A 12,521-nucleotide genomic window follows, 5' to 3' on the forward strand; every position below is an offset into this window, starting at 1 on the left:
GTTCAGCTCTTCTCTGCAGTTTTGGAAGCAAACCAACAGCTTATTATGTTTACATCAGGAATGACTCCCTTCTGATTGGTGTCTGATACTGTCCAGTGATGCTGTTCAACAAGGCCCTAGACAGAACCTAGGCACACCTAGGCCCCACTTGCAGATCATTTTAACAAGATGTTCTTGTTTCCTGTTCCCACGAAAATCAATAACAGGATGACCTCCAATTTGAATTTCAAACCAATTAATTACCTGTTCTCTTGAAAATGTTGATATCTGATTTGCCTGGAGAATTTCAATTATGAATAGATTATATCTTTTAAAGAGCCCCTTCAAAAAATTTAAATAGACACTAAAAACTTCATCTTATACAACATAAATGATGTTTTCTTGAAGCCTGTATAAAATATTGGCGTTGCCCAAATTAGTATGGGGAAGTTTTCCCCTTGTGGTCCATCTCCTCCTCATGACATCATAATCAATTGCCTGGTAAATTAAAGCAATCCCACAAAGATTCAGGGCCAAGAATCACTGCTTAAAGGTGAAATGAAAAGCTTTTTATAGTGGAATTCAGCTTTTCATCTACATCAATGACTGACACAAATCATGGGATTCTTTTCAGAGTTTAGAAATCTCCCTTTCTTTCTCTTTAATTCTAAAATTCTTACCTTTCCTACCTTTATTAAAATCCTTTGACCATTTTTTTTTGTTTTGCTCACATGTTTTTCTTTTTATGTGGGTCATAAAGAGAAAAGCTATACATCAAAACTATCAGCACCAGAAACATATTTACTAAACCTTTTTTTCAATTGTGAAGGAAAAAAATGAAGAATTTGGTTCATCCCAGCGGGGAATTCCCAAGATGAATGATCACATGCAATGAAACTATTATCTTCATCCATTAAAATATTATCTAAAACAGAGGTTTCTATCTGGCAACCGGTAGGCTGAATATAGCCTGCAGATGAGTTTTGCTTGGACCACACACTTTAAAAAATATTTGAAAAGGCTGCCAAGATTTAAAAATCAGGAGATTTCACATAAAAATCTTGATTTCTGGCTTCTCATTTAAGAAGGTGAGGGGGGAGGGGGGCAGGGAGGTAGTCGTCGTTGTTGTTGGATCATCTCACAACACCAGGCCTGCATTCCCACCTGGTAACAATTGGCTAGAGCTGAAGAGCTTTCTGGTCCACCACAGACCCCATCAGACTCACCCCACTGGTTTAATTTACCTTACCTCCACATGCCCTTTTAGGCAACTCCTGATCTTTAAAATGTCACACTACTCCAAAGACAGTTTGTAGAGTTTTTGGAAGAAAAAGAGAAGGGTATCTAGGAACAGAGATTTAAAAATACACATTTCATGGGCTTAAACAATGCAGAGTTTCAAAATATAGTTGTTCAATAAAACATAATTGCAAAATCATTTTCATAATTAAAATGCTTTAAAAAGTAAATCCAGAATTGATGATCTCATCTTAGTGAACAGTTTGACAAAGACTTACACTGGTTTTCAACCAGTGTCCCAGCCCAGAAAAGATGTTCATGTCAAACTATTGCCCAGATCTACACATCCATTTTGCTCCTTCCCATGTTAACGCTTCTGTACTTCCTTTCTAGAATGATCATGCACTTAAGTGAAAACTAACCCTAATATGAAAATAGAATATATCTTCAAGGTAAATTTTAAAAGTCAACATTTAGGATGCATAAATATTATAGCAAATACACATCTTTACAGGCACCACATGTATGTCACAATATGTATTTATATATTTAAACAGACATTATTGCAGGTTCAAATGACCCTCACAGTCATGGCATATTTCTTTAAAAATTATTACTACCTAAAAGCAGATGTTTATGACAAAGGCACCCTGCATTTCTATTTGCTCTTTTTCTTGACTAAAATGAAGTACAAGGAGAAAATCTTTTCTATTTCACTATTTCCAGTCAACCACAGCAACACTGTACTTCTACTTATTACTGGACTTTACAAATTAAAATACCCTATTTTAGTAAAGGAACGAAAGTACCTTTTCACTTCATCCAACTATATTAACAGGCTATCTATGATGTACTGTACAGTAATGTACTAAATAGGCTATGACAGGTCATATTACAACTTATTAAAAAGTAAAATTTAAATCAATTTTAGAATAGTGTTTTGAAATGATGTGTTATCACTGGTCCACATTCTTGAAAGATTATTTTTTGGTTAGTTGTTTCCTTCCTAAGAGAGAAGCATTTTTCTTCCATTTTCACCTTAAAAAAGTAACTTTTGAATATATGCCAAATTTACTTCACAATCAGACCTTAATCCCCAAATTCTCTTGATTTTTAACAACTTGAACAACTTTAGGTAAACAGTTCACAAAACTGTAACGATCATACTGCGTTCCTCAACTCCCAGTTGAAATCGGAAAAGAGAAAATACCATAAGTATGAGCTCCATAAGTATAGTCTTAAGCCTCATACCTGAACAACAATATGATATATTCCTTATGGAAAGTATTTTTCCTTAATACCATGTTTGAAATTTTAGTAATTAGCAGCAGACACCTGGAACTCAATTATTAATATAGCGCTCCCCACCCCTATTATACTTCTTTTGAAACCATCTCTTAAGGTACTTTTTAAAGAGATGATCCTATGGGACAGCATGCATATAAATGTTCACATTATTTTCTTTGAAACATCTTGGTATGATCTAAGACTAAACTTACTGTTTCTTCATTAAACATGTCAGTTTTAGAAAAAATTAAGATCTCTCAATTGCAAAATGACAAAAATAGGGGCACCTCACTGGCTCAGTGGATTAGAGCATATGACTCTCAATCTCAGGGTCATGAGTTCAAGCCCCACATTGGGCAAAGAGCCTACTTAATAAAATCATAAGAAAATCTAAAACATATCAAAAAATGGCAAAAAACTAAAACAAAAATTCTAGGTAAAATATAATTTATTACATTCATGTTGATTGATCAACTATAACATTTTAGAAAAGAAATTTTATGAAAAAACACAGTTAATTCTCACCAGTGATGACCAAAGCTTTAAACTGGTCTCCTCAGGATCACATCATGGCAGCTGTAAATACATAAAGTAGTTCTAGAAGACTCCTGATTTTGTTATTTTTGTTTGCACTTCATTGTTTTAAGATGAAAAATAAAATATGTGATAATGAATGTTTAATGTTATTTAACCCATGTTCTATGGGGATTAAGGTACTGTCCTCACTTAACCCCTCCCTTCTTTCTATTAATCATTGAATTCCAGAAAAGGATATCTCTAAATAGGCTTTTATGTTGAGGCTCTCATCAGCATTCTGCATTTGTTAAAACAAAACAAAAAAAATTTTAAGAGACCAAAAGTATAAGGACACTGGCATCTAAAGAACAGTGGTTTTATCAGAACACTCAGAAGGCAGGTTTGACTGGTGGGTTTTTAAAGAAATTATTAAAAATAACTATTTGCACAAGTTAAAATAACCAACTTCTCACTTTTACCAAAAGGGTGTTTTTAATATAATGAACATCCAAGCTTCTCTGGTCATGAGAAAACCTGGAATATATTATGCACGCATGAATGTGGCCTAGGATGCAGGATATGAGATGTACTTGCTATCAACAGATTAACACTTCATTTTCATTACTCTAATCTCACCACAGGCTGTGAACACTCTCTTTTTCTTATTTGAACAACAATGGTGCATGAAAAACCAAGCTGACAGGCAGGCGGGGTTCATTAAATGCATAAGGCCTTTATTCCCATAACATGTCTCACCTGTATGAAGCCAGGGTTCGGGCTTCCAGGTTGGCTACTGAAACAAGCTCTCCCAGATGTTGGACTTGTAACTCTACCCTTTCCTGCTTAATTTATGATAAATGTCAAAAATATAGTAAAACTGGAAAAATTCTTTCCCACAATGAGCTCTATTTAGTAGATAATAGGATTGGTAACATATTTTAAGATTTATTCAGCCCAATAATTACTTTCCAAAGTTGCTCAAGAGAACAAAAAAAAGTGTCTAGGAAAGAAAATGAGGACATATTTGAAGTTGGAATTAAAGGCTCTCACCTTGGTATCTCTATCCCAGCTTAGTTTTAACTTGTATGAGAACTATAGTTTGTCACTGGTTGAAAATACCAATTTGCAAAATAACAATCAAGCTATTTCCCAATGAATGACATGGAGCTTCACTAAAAAGCTATGCTCGGGGCGCCTTGGTGGCTCACTCGGTTAAGCATCCGACTTCAATGATCTTGCGGTCCGGGAGTTCGAGCTCTGTGTCGGGCTCTGGGCTGATGGCTCAGAGCCTGGAGCCTGCTTTGGATTCTGTGTCTCCCTCTCTCTCTGCCCCCCCCCCCCCCCCCCCCCCCCCCGTTCATGCTCTGTCTCTCTCTGTTTCAAAAATAAATAAACGTCAAAAAAAAAAAAAGCTATGCTCAAGGGACAGAAATGTTATAGTGTAAGGAATCATTACAATGAGATTCCTAAATGGGAAATTCTTTCTAAGAGGGGGAGCCATGCACACACTCACTGCATTTGAGGCAGCCATTAACAAATCCTCAACAAACCTAGAAATAAACCACTTAATTCCCACCACCAACCAATGGACAGGTGCACACTTGCTGCATATCTATGCAACACACATGAATACATGGTCATGTAACAATATGAATTTTAACTATGTTCCATAGCAATATAGTAAGTGTTAGAGCAGGGCTTTGATTTGGGTTCTTTCTGGTACTCTAACTTTATAACTAAAAAACAAAGAACAGAAGAAAAGCAGTATTAAATAAAGCTGCAGACAACCTAGCTGACTCGAGTTAGGTTTTGACACAAGGTCAACAAAGGAAATGTTTACAGGCATTCTCACTCAAGGGGTACTTTCAGGATTATGCTCGGTGTATAATTTTTTCCCATATCTTACAAGTGGCCTCCCAGTCATATCCACTACCCTCTAGCACTAGCATAGAGCACAGGAGTGGGCAGCTTTCTTTACCTATGCCTGAGTAGGTGCCCCAAACAGCCATCCTAATGATTTAAGTCAATGAAATCTTTCTTGCTTAAATTTAAAAGAAGAAAAAGAAAATATTAAAATCCTGCTAATGGAGACTCTCATTTTAATACTGGTTTTGTTATTATGTTAAGCCGGCTGAAAGTAATTATTTTTGGCATGTAAAATATTCATTATCCTAAAATTTTTCTTTTCAAACCTCCGGTTCAGGTTCTCCGATCATCAAACAGGAGTCCTGAAGAACTGTCTAGAGAACAAATAGCCACTTAAAAACACCTTAATAAAGTTGAAAAATTCATGACAGTCACACAAAAGCACAGCAGGTATAAAACTAGAAGCTATGTCTTTCCCATACAGAATAATATTTTTAATCTTGTCAATTTTAACAATCTCTCTGCCATGTAAGACAATGAGTTAAAATTTATTAAAAACAAAACAGTAGTGAATCCTCATTGTGTTATGTATACTGCATGTTTTCAATTTCATAATGTCATCCATTAGTATTAGCCCTGCCATCATTTTAATTCCTTTTTTAAAAGTTCCAGTTAACTCTTACTAATTGCAGTTTGTCTCAAAGAGCCATACCTTCCACCTACTGAAGGAAAACCTTTTGTGTCTTCTTCCTGTTCTTGTACAGATAGAAGTCTAACCGTACAAAATGATAAATCCAAGAACTACTTTTTTTAAAAAAAGAAGAAAAAATAGAAAAGCAAAATCTCTTCAGCTAAGTACTTTCTTACACAGGGAAAGGATCAAACTGAGCTGCCTTTCAGCGCCTCTGAACGATAAGCCTGGGCCCCTGGTTACACGTTTTTATCACGCCCTTACTTACAGAACCCTTACGTAGCAAAACTCGGGACAGTCTTCCTGTCAGCACTCACACACTGAGGACCACATCTGAGGATGCCACCTCTTTTCCCATACCTCTGCCGGAATGATATATTGGCAAAAAGGTCATATTCAGTTTCTGTTACATTTAAGGTGCATTTCAATTCTTCTATTAGGGCAAAAATTGCCAGTGAAAGTAAGGAGAAATTCATGAAAGGAGAGATGAAGTGAAAGGAAAGAATGAAGTGAGAAAGAAACTAGGTCTATGGGAAACGGAAATAGGAAAAAAGAGCAGACTAACCATGTATTTAGGTCATTAAGTAAGTTGCTGCCAACCAAACAAAAATGAGACTTAAATCAACCCTTCCCCCTCAACAACACACAAACCCTACAGACAGTAGCAAAATAACACTGCAGTCCAAAATACTGAGTAAATAAGATGTCAGATATGCTCAAGAGAATCAGTGTTTCAATGAGTAACTTCCTACTGTTCAAGATTATTTTCATTTTCCTAACAGGGAGAAATGAAAAACTGATGGGCTTAATTAAAGAAAAACAAAAGGATATTATTTCATTGTTAAAGGATCAATTCTTTTTTTTAATTGGAATGATGATTAATAAGCTGAGAATCTGATTTCTAAGCTAGCCAGTTTGAGTAATACGTTGTTGTTCCACAAGCATTTCCATTAAGGAAGACTCTGAATGAAGAAATGATACAGAACTTCCTCCCTTCTCCTCATCTCTGACTCTGGGGCATGAAATGCTACAAAGAGTGTTTGAATAGAATGACACTGCACACTGCCCTCATCCAAAGGAACTCCAGTCATAAATTTTTTCACCTTAGGGTCTGAATGTTCCACCATGAAACTTGCTAGGCTTCTTACGGGGAATGCAGAAATTAAAGAAAGAATCAACACTTCTATTTTTCCTATTCTCTAAACTTTCTTTTTTAAACCTGGGGGGAGAGAGAGAGAGAGACAGCAGTACAGATCATGCTCAGTGAGATGCAGACACTGTGGTGTCACAGTCCTAGGCGTCATTTTTGGGATGTCATCTTGCATAGCCTAAAACTTTCTTAGAGCTTGAGCTGCTCAGAGTGTTTTTTCAATTTATTCTTCTTGCCCATTTACTAGTTTACCTTACAAGAAAAAGTCCCCTCTTTTACACAATGTTTTGCTTTTATGTCAGGATATAAAGGCTGTTATTCCTGAATTATGCCTCTTTTCCTTTATTTCTCTAACGCTCAAAAATAGATGTCAAAGTTCCTTGAAAGGGTCTTTGACTCCCTTTCTCCCTCTTTTCCCTGTCCTTCATTAGATGAAGATCACCAAGCAAAATGTGGAAGCCAGCTGCTTTTCGGGAAATAAAAATGGCATCAGCTTTGGCAGACAGAGGTGAGATCAATCATTTCCTACAATCCCCAAACAATCTTCTGACCAAGGCCTAGAAAAGGGTAGGTATGTAACAGCAAAAACATACAAAGGTACGAGAGGATTTTCACATGGTGAAGAATTCATTCTATGCACATAACAAACCAGGCTCCAAATCTCATGTGAAAGAAAATCTTGGAACCATTATACTCTATGTTCTTTGGACAGTAACAAGCAGGGAGCCCCAGACAAAATTTCTCACTGAAAAAGTCATCCCACGATCCACTCTGTTCTCCCTATGACCACAAAGTTCCCTGACAATATTCTACGGGGGGGGGAGTTAATTCTTATACAGATTAAAATAGTAGGATTCAAGTTAAAGCAAACTCTAGTTTCTTCTTGAATTCCTTTTGATACATATATTCTAATCAAGAGTCCAAGTTGAGAAAATACCTCTTCGGCTGTACAGAGTCATTAGCTATTCATGTTCACAAGGAAAATCCTCTCAAAACCCTTGTAGATTGTTATAAGTGGATGCCCAATGTAACTTTCTTTAAGTATGTGTAATGCATATAAGGTGGGAAGGCAGAAGCACTAGAATTTTTGTTTTTCATCGAAATAGATGACACCAGCTCACTATCTGTAACAGTCTGTTCCTTCAGAATCAGCTCCCTGTGTCACAACGACCTGGCAAACTTGAATGCTTTCACTATCACTGGAGTCCTTGCAATCCTGCTTTGGCTGTGACCCATTCACTTTTGCCCCAACTTCTCAGAGATGCCTTACTCAGCATCTAATTAGTTAGGGAGGATTTGCCGCGGCTCTTAACCCTGACACAGGAGAGGGAGGATGTGCTGCTGTGGTAGCCCAAATCTGTACTGTCACTACATTAATCACATTTCCATAAAGCCATGCATGAATAATTGGATTTATCACTGAATGTTAAGATACACTCATAAATATAATTATAAAAAATACCTACAATTATAGATAAGGTATCTGCACCTTCAGGGATTTATTTTTCAACTGTGCTTGCTCGACTCACCTTAAGCACAAGACTTAACAATTACACAGAGTACCAGTTTGCAGTTGACAGAAATAAGGGAAAAAGAATTTCAAAATGATCACCTACTATGTTCAAATTCACTTAGTGTACTGTGTTGAAAATAATCTTGAAATCTGTGCACAGGTTTTTCACATACGCCAGACACATCTGAGAATATTTTGTGCATGCTTTATTTTCATTAACACATACATAAATACCATGTATAGGACCCTATTACCTTTCCACTGTATTACAAATTAGACAATATCTGTTATGTGAAGTCTGCAGGTTATACACAGACTTAAAGTACAGGCCAACACACAAGCACCTGTCTATGCTACAATATGTATTTTCACAATTATGCAAATATTCGCATTTTAGTGTTACACTATCAGAGTGGATGTTAAGAATTATATTTGAATATATGTCTGTAGTTAAAACTTCAAAATGAAACATATTATCACTCCAATTAGAGAAGGGAACTAAATTGGAGGTAGCAGCCTGGTAATTCAACAGGCTGAAATTACATGCTTCCTAATATAAATATTTTCCTATCAAGACCATAAGTTTGGTCAATTTAAGACATGATTACCAAAACACACCAACTATAAGAAGGGGAGTAAAAAGGGAGGGAAAAGTGCAGAAACCTAGGGATGGATGATGCCTGGCAATGAAAGTCATTGTCAAAGACCATTAACTATCAACTGCTTTACTCAGGGCTCTGATTAAATAAGAATATACATCCTATGTTAAAAGGGACGTCTACATGAGTGGGACAGAGTTTAGAATAAAAATGTACTGGACAAACAATAAAGAAGAATCAAACCACGATATACAATTAGGCATCTGACTTATAAGAAAAACTGTATGTGTGCCTTTTAAACTGTTGGTGAATAAACATTTAAATTATTTGGTGAGGGGAGGTAGGAAGTCAGACAAAACCACCATTTCCACTTTAAAATACAGATTCAACAAACTGAAACTGTGTTTGCCTATATGAATAGAAAGAACTAAAAGACTACTGGGAGAAAAATTCATATCAAACATGCTTTTAAATGGATTCCAGCAATGTTATTATATATTTCCTACAATATATTTTATTTATCATTTCTCTGAAATGTGCTAGATTTTATATTAGAAAGAAAGTTTGCTTTACTCTGTCATATCTCTGGTGAGCAGACGCTCTAGTATTAATGTAAATCGTTGATTTAATTTTTAGCTTTCTTGGTTTGCCCCTCACCTACCTAAGAAATGATTTCTCTGGTGATAACTAACACATCATGCTAATGAGAGAATCTAATGCACAATAGAAAAATGTCACTACTAATAATATTTGCATGAAGTTAAATAAAGCAACTCTAAGAGAATGTCAGACAGTTGTTCTTTAATAAGACACAGTTTCACAATGAAATTATGTTGTTAATTTTGTTACATCATTGGGTGAATCCTAAATTACTACATAATGATGCACAGAGTCATTTATAATTCTAACTTAGTATTTCACTTGTGTCTGAAAAGAGACCTTATTAAGGGATCTACATTTTATTTGAAACAGGTTAAATACACCTCACCAATAATAAAAGGTGAATGTCTCTAATAATGTGTAAAACATGGGCTGGAGCCATTTACCTGTTATGGTTTCATGTCTGGAAAGATTTCAAAATATATTAGACTATTGCATTCCTTGAAGTAGCTACAAAGAATTTTATTTGATAGTCTCTCAAATGCGCAAAATATTTATAGAAATAGAAAAATCACCTTTTAAAACCTGATTTAAAAAAACAACTTCTAAAAGCAGGCCTTAGTTCTGCTTTTAACAAAACTTAATGAGGTTAAAATGAGCAAAATAACATTCTAGACTCTAGGAGATTAACATAGAAGATGAGCAAAGGGTTTCTGGTCATTCTCGACCTGTCACTGATCAAAGTAACTCAAAAAAGAACTTCCTTTACGAAAGTCCAAGAGTCATGCCCTTTAAGGTTATCAAATATTTGTATGGAAAAAAAATTATCCTTTTTAAAAAAATCACGCTTAAACATGGGAAAGATGTAGAAAGACAGGAAAATGTAGTAAAATTATCATATCTTGAACTTAAGGGAAACATACTTAATTCTACCAAATCTAAACTGGCTTCAGTTTGTGATGTCTTTTTGTTAGTACTGGACAGACTGACAGATTTACATATAATCAGACACAACTCTGCTCATACAAAAGACAAAGAGTTTTATAGCCCTACTTCCTAATTTACTGTAGAAGACACAAATCTAGATTATTGAATCTCAGTATTCATGAGATATTTCCCACTACAAGTTTTGCTCTAGTTAAATAATATTGGTAGCTAATTCTCTGTAGCTCAGTTTTGAAACCTGCCACTCAGTCTTTTCTAATGTTTAAAGAAATTATCAGGTGAATCTTATAGTTTTTATATCACTACAGAAAACTTCGAAATAAAAAAAGTATACCCAGTCAATTCTATTCATTTCATGAGTTAAATCAATTTTTTCTTAGAAATTAAAATAATCATAATATACAAAAACCTCTTTATTCAGAATTTTGCATACCTGATTACACTGGACAACTTTTACCTGTAGTAAAACAAAAGGTGGCTTAATGTGTATATTGAAACTAGTATTCCTTGAAACTGTTAACTTCAAGAAATAACATTTCAAGAAAAGTGTCTTTGCTGCGTGCACAAGCACGCGTGTGCACACACATGCACACACACTGAATCAGCATTGCTGATGAACTACAGGTACAGAAAATAAACATATTAAACATGTAAAGCATATATATTTTTTAGATTTACACAGTTTGAATTTAAGTTCACATAATATTTACTCAAACTCAAATGTTTTTATCCTGAAGGAAAAAACAAATATGTAAACTCATACACTCTTTACATGCTTTCCAAAAATGAACAGGAGGGTAAATATTTAGTAACCATGACAGAAAAAAAAGAGGGGGAGGGGAGTCACTAACTACGATAAAATCAAAAAATAAAAATGCATATATATACACACATACATATATATAGTTAAATCACACTTTTTAAAGCTGTGATTTTTCTCCTTTTATTTTACTACTCTGTTTAGTAAATGGTATAATATTACATAGTTTTATATAGCTTCCATTATGCATAAATTACCTCCCTATATTTCTACTCTTTTCATATAGTCAACTGAGGCTCAGACACATATACACGTACACAGGTAGAAACAAAATAGATCTGTATTTATCCACAAAGTAACTGGATCAAAGGCATCATAATAGCTTAGCTGTACAAGTTTCTTTCTCTCAGTGATTTCAAATTATTTTCCTAATTCTGATCAATCATTTGTATAATTTACTTTTATTTGTTTTTTAGCTAAAATGTTTTCCAGGACTTAAAGTCTTCTTAGATTCAAATCTACTTGGAAATGGGTTAGTGCCAAAGAAGCAATCTAACACCATCTATGTGGTTCAATAGCCATTTATCAATTGATCATTATCTCTATCTGGTTTTATTAACTCTTTTCTAGCTAGAGAGAGATCTAAGCCAATCTTCCCTTCACACCACACACACACACACACACACACACACACACACACACACACACACACACACACACACACTTTACCTCCCCTACCTCAAGGAAAACCCTAAACGTGACATCTAATTTTTAAAGTGCGGCACAAGTTGCTTGTTCCTAAAGTCAGTGAAAACATACTCTTGTTTCAACTACGGAGAGAGCCACCCAGGCAGGGATGTGCCTCAGAAACATACCTCTCAAGGCACTCTACAAGGAAAAGGAGTATCTCTGGGAGGAAATGAACTTTTTAACTTGCAAGAATGGGAAATGGCTCATAAAGAGTTGCTTATTGGGTTTATGTTGATTGCATTTAAATCCCAGCTTACTGTATCAGCAGTAATCAGGGTCCCTCTACAGGATATGTCAAAATACACCTTATTCAAATGCATTTATCCTATCTAGAAAGGCATGATAAAACTGTTCGCTAGCTAAATCCTACAAAACCCTGGCTCCGAGCACTGGCTTTTGCAGATGTACCTCTAAACTTCTAGTAGTTTATAGCCTACCAAATTGTTTTCTTTCCTTCATTACCAATGCTTTAAAAAATCTAATTAACTCAATAAAGTATTTAGTCCTCATGAACTTTTGCAAGCAAAACAGGTTTTAGAAAAAGAAAGCAACTACAATATATATTTTTTTTAATGAGTGGAACATTACCAATTTCTTAACTGCCATCTACTTAAAATCCAAGTGCA

At 35.1% G+C, this 12,521-nt stretch overlaps 1 protein-coding gene and 1 long non-coding RNA gene across 25 annotated transcripts in view; one reads left to right on the plus strand and one right to left on the minus strand.

The window, feature by feature from the left end:
• The window catches only part of BNC2 (basonuclin 2), a 441,344-nt gene that overhangs the window by 285,645 nt on the left and 143,178 nt on the right, over positions 1 to 12,521 (minus strand). The window contains exon 2 of one of the 24 annotated variants that reach the window (XM_045468005.1): positions 3,031 to 3,081. The exons of the other annotated variants lie outside the window; for them this stretch is intronic. The gene's annotated coding sequence lies outside the window, so the exon portion shown is untranslated. The remainder of the gene's footprint in view (positions 1 to 3,030; positions 3,082 to 12,521) is intronic. 24 annotated transcript variants of the gene reach the window in all.
• Positions 12,029 to 12,521, plus strand: part of LOC123592677 — a 26,671-nt gene continuing 26,178 nt past the window's right edge. Inside the window, exon 1 of the long non-coding RNA XR_006709904.1 lies at positions 12,029 to 12,521. This exon is cut by the window's right edge and continues 422 nt beyond it. This is a non-coding gene — a long non-coding RNA (uncharacterized LOC123592677).

Source organism: Leopardus geoffroyi, chromosome D4, assembly GCF_018350155.1.
Source record: "Leopardus geoffroyi isolate Oge1 chromosome D4, O.geoffroyi_Oge1_pat1.0, whole genome shotgun sequence".
Taxonomy (NCBI): domain Eukaryota; kingdom Metazoa; phylum Chordata; class Mammalia; order Carnivora; family Felidae; genus Leopardus; species Leopardus geoffroyi.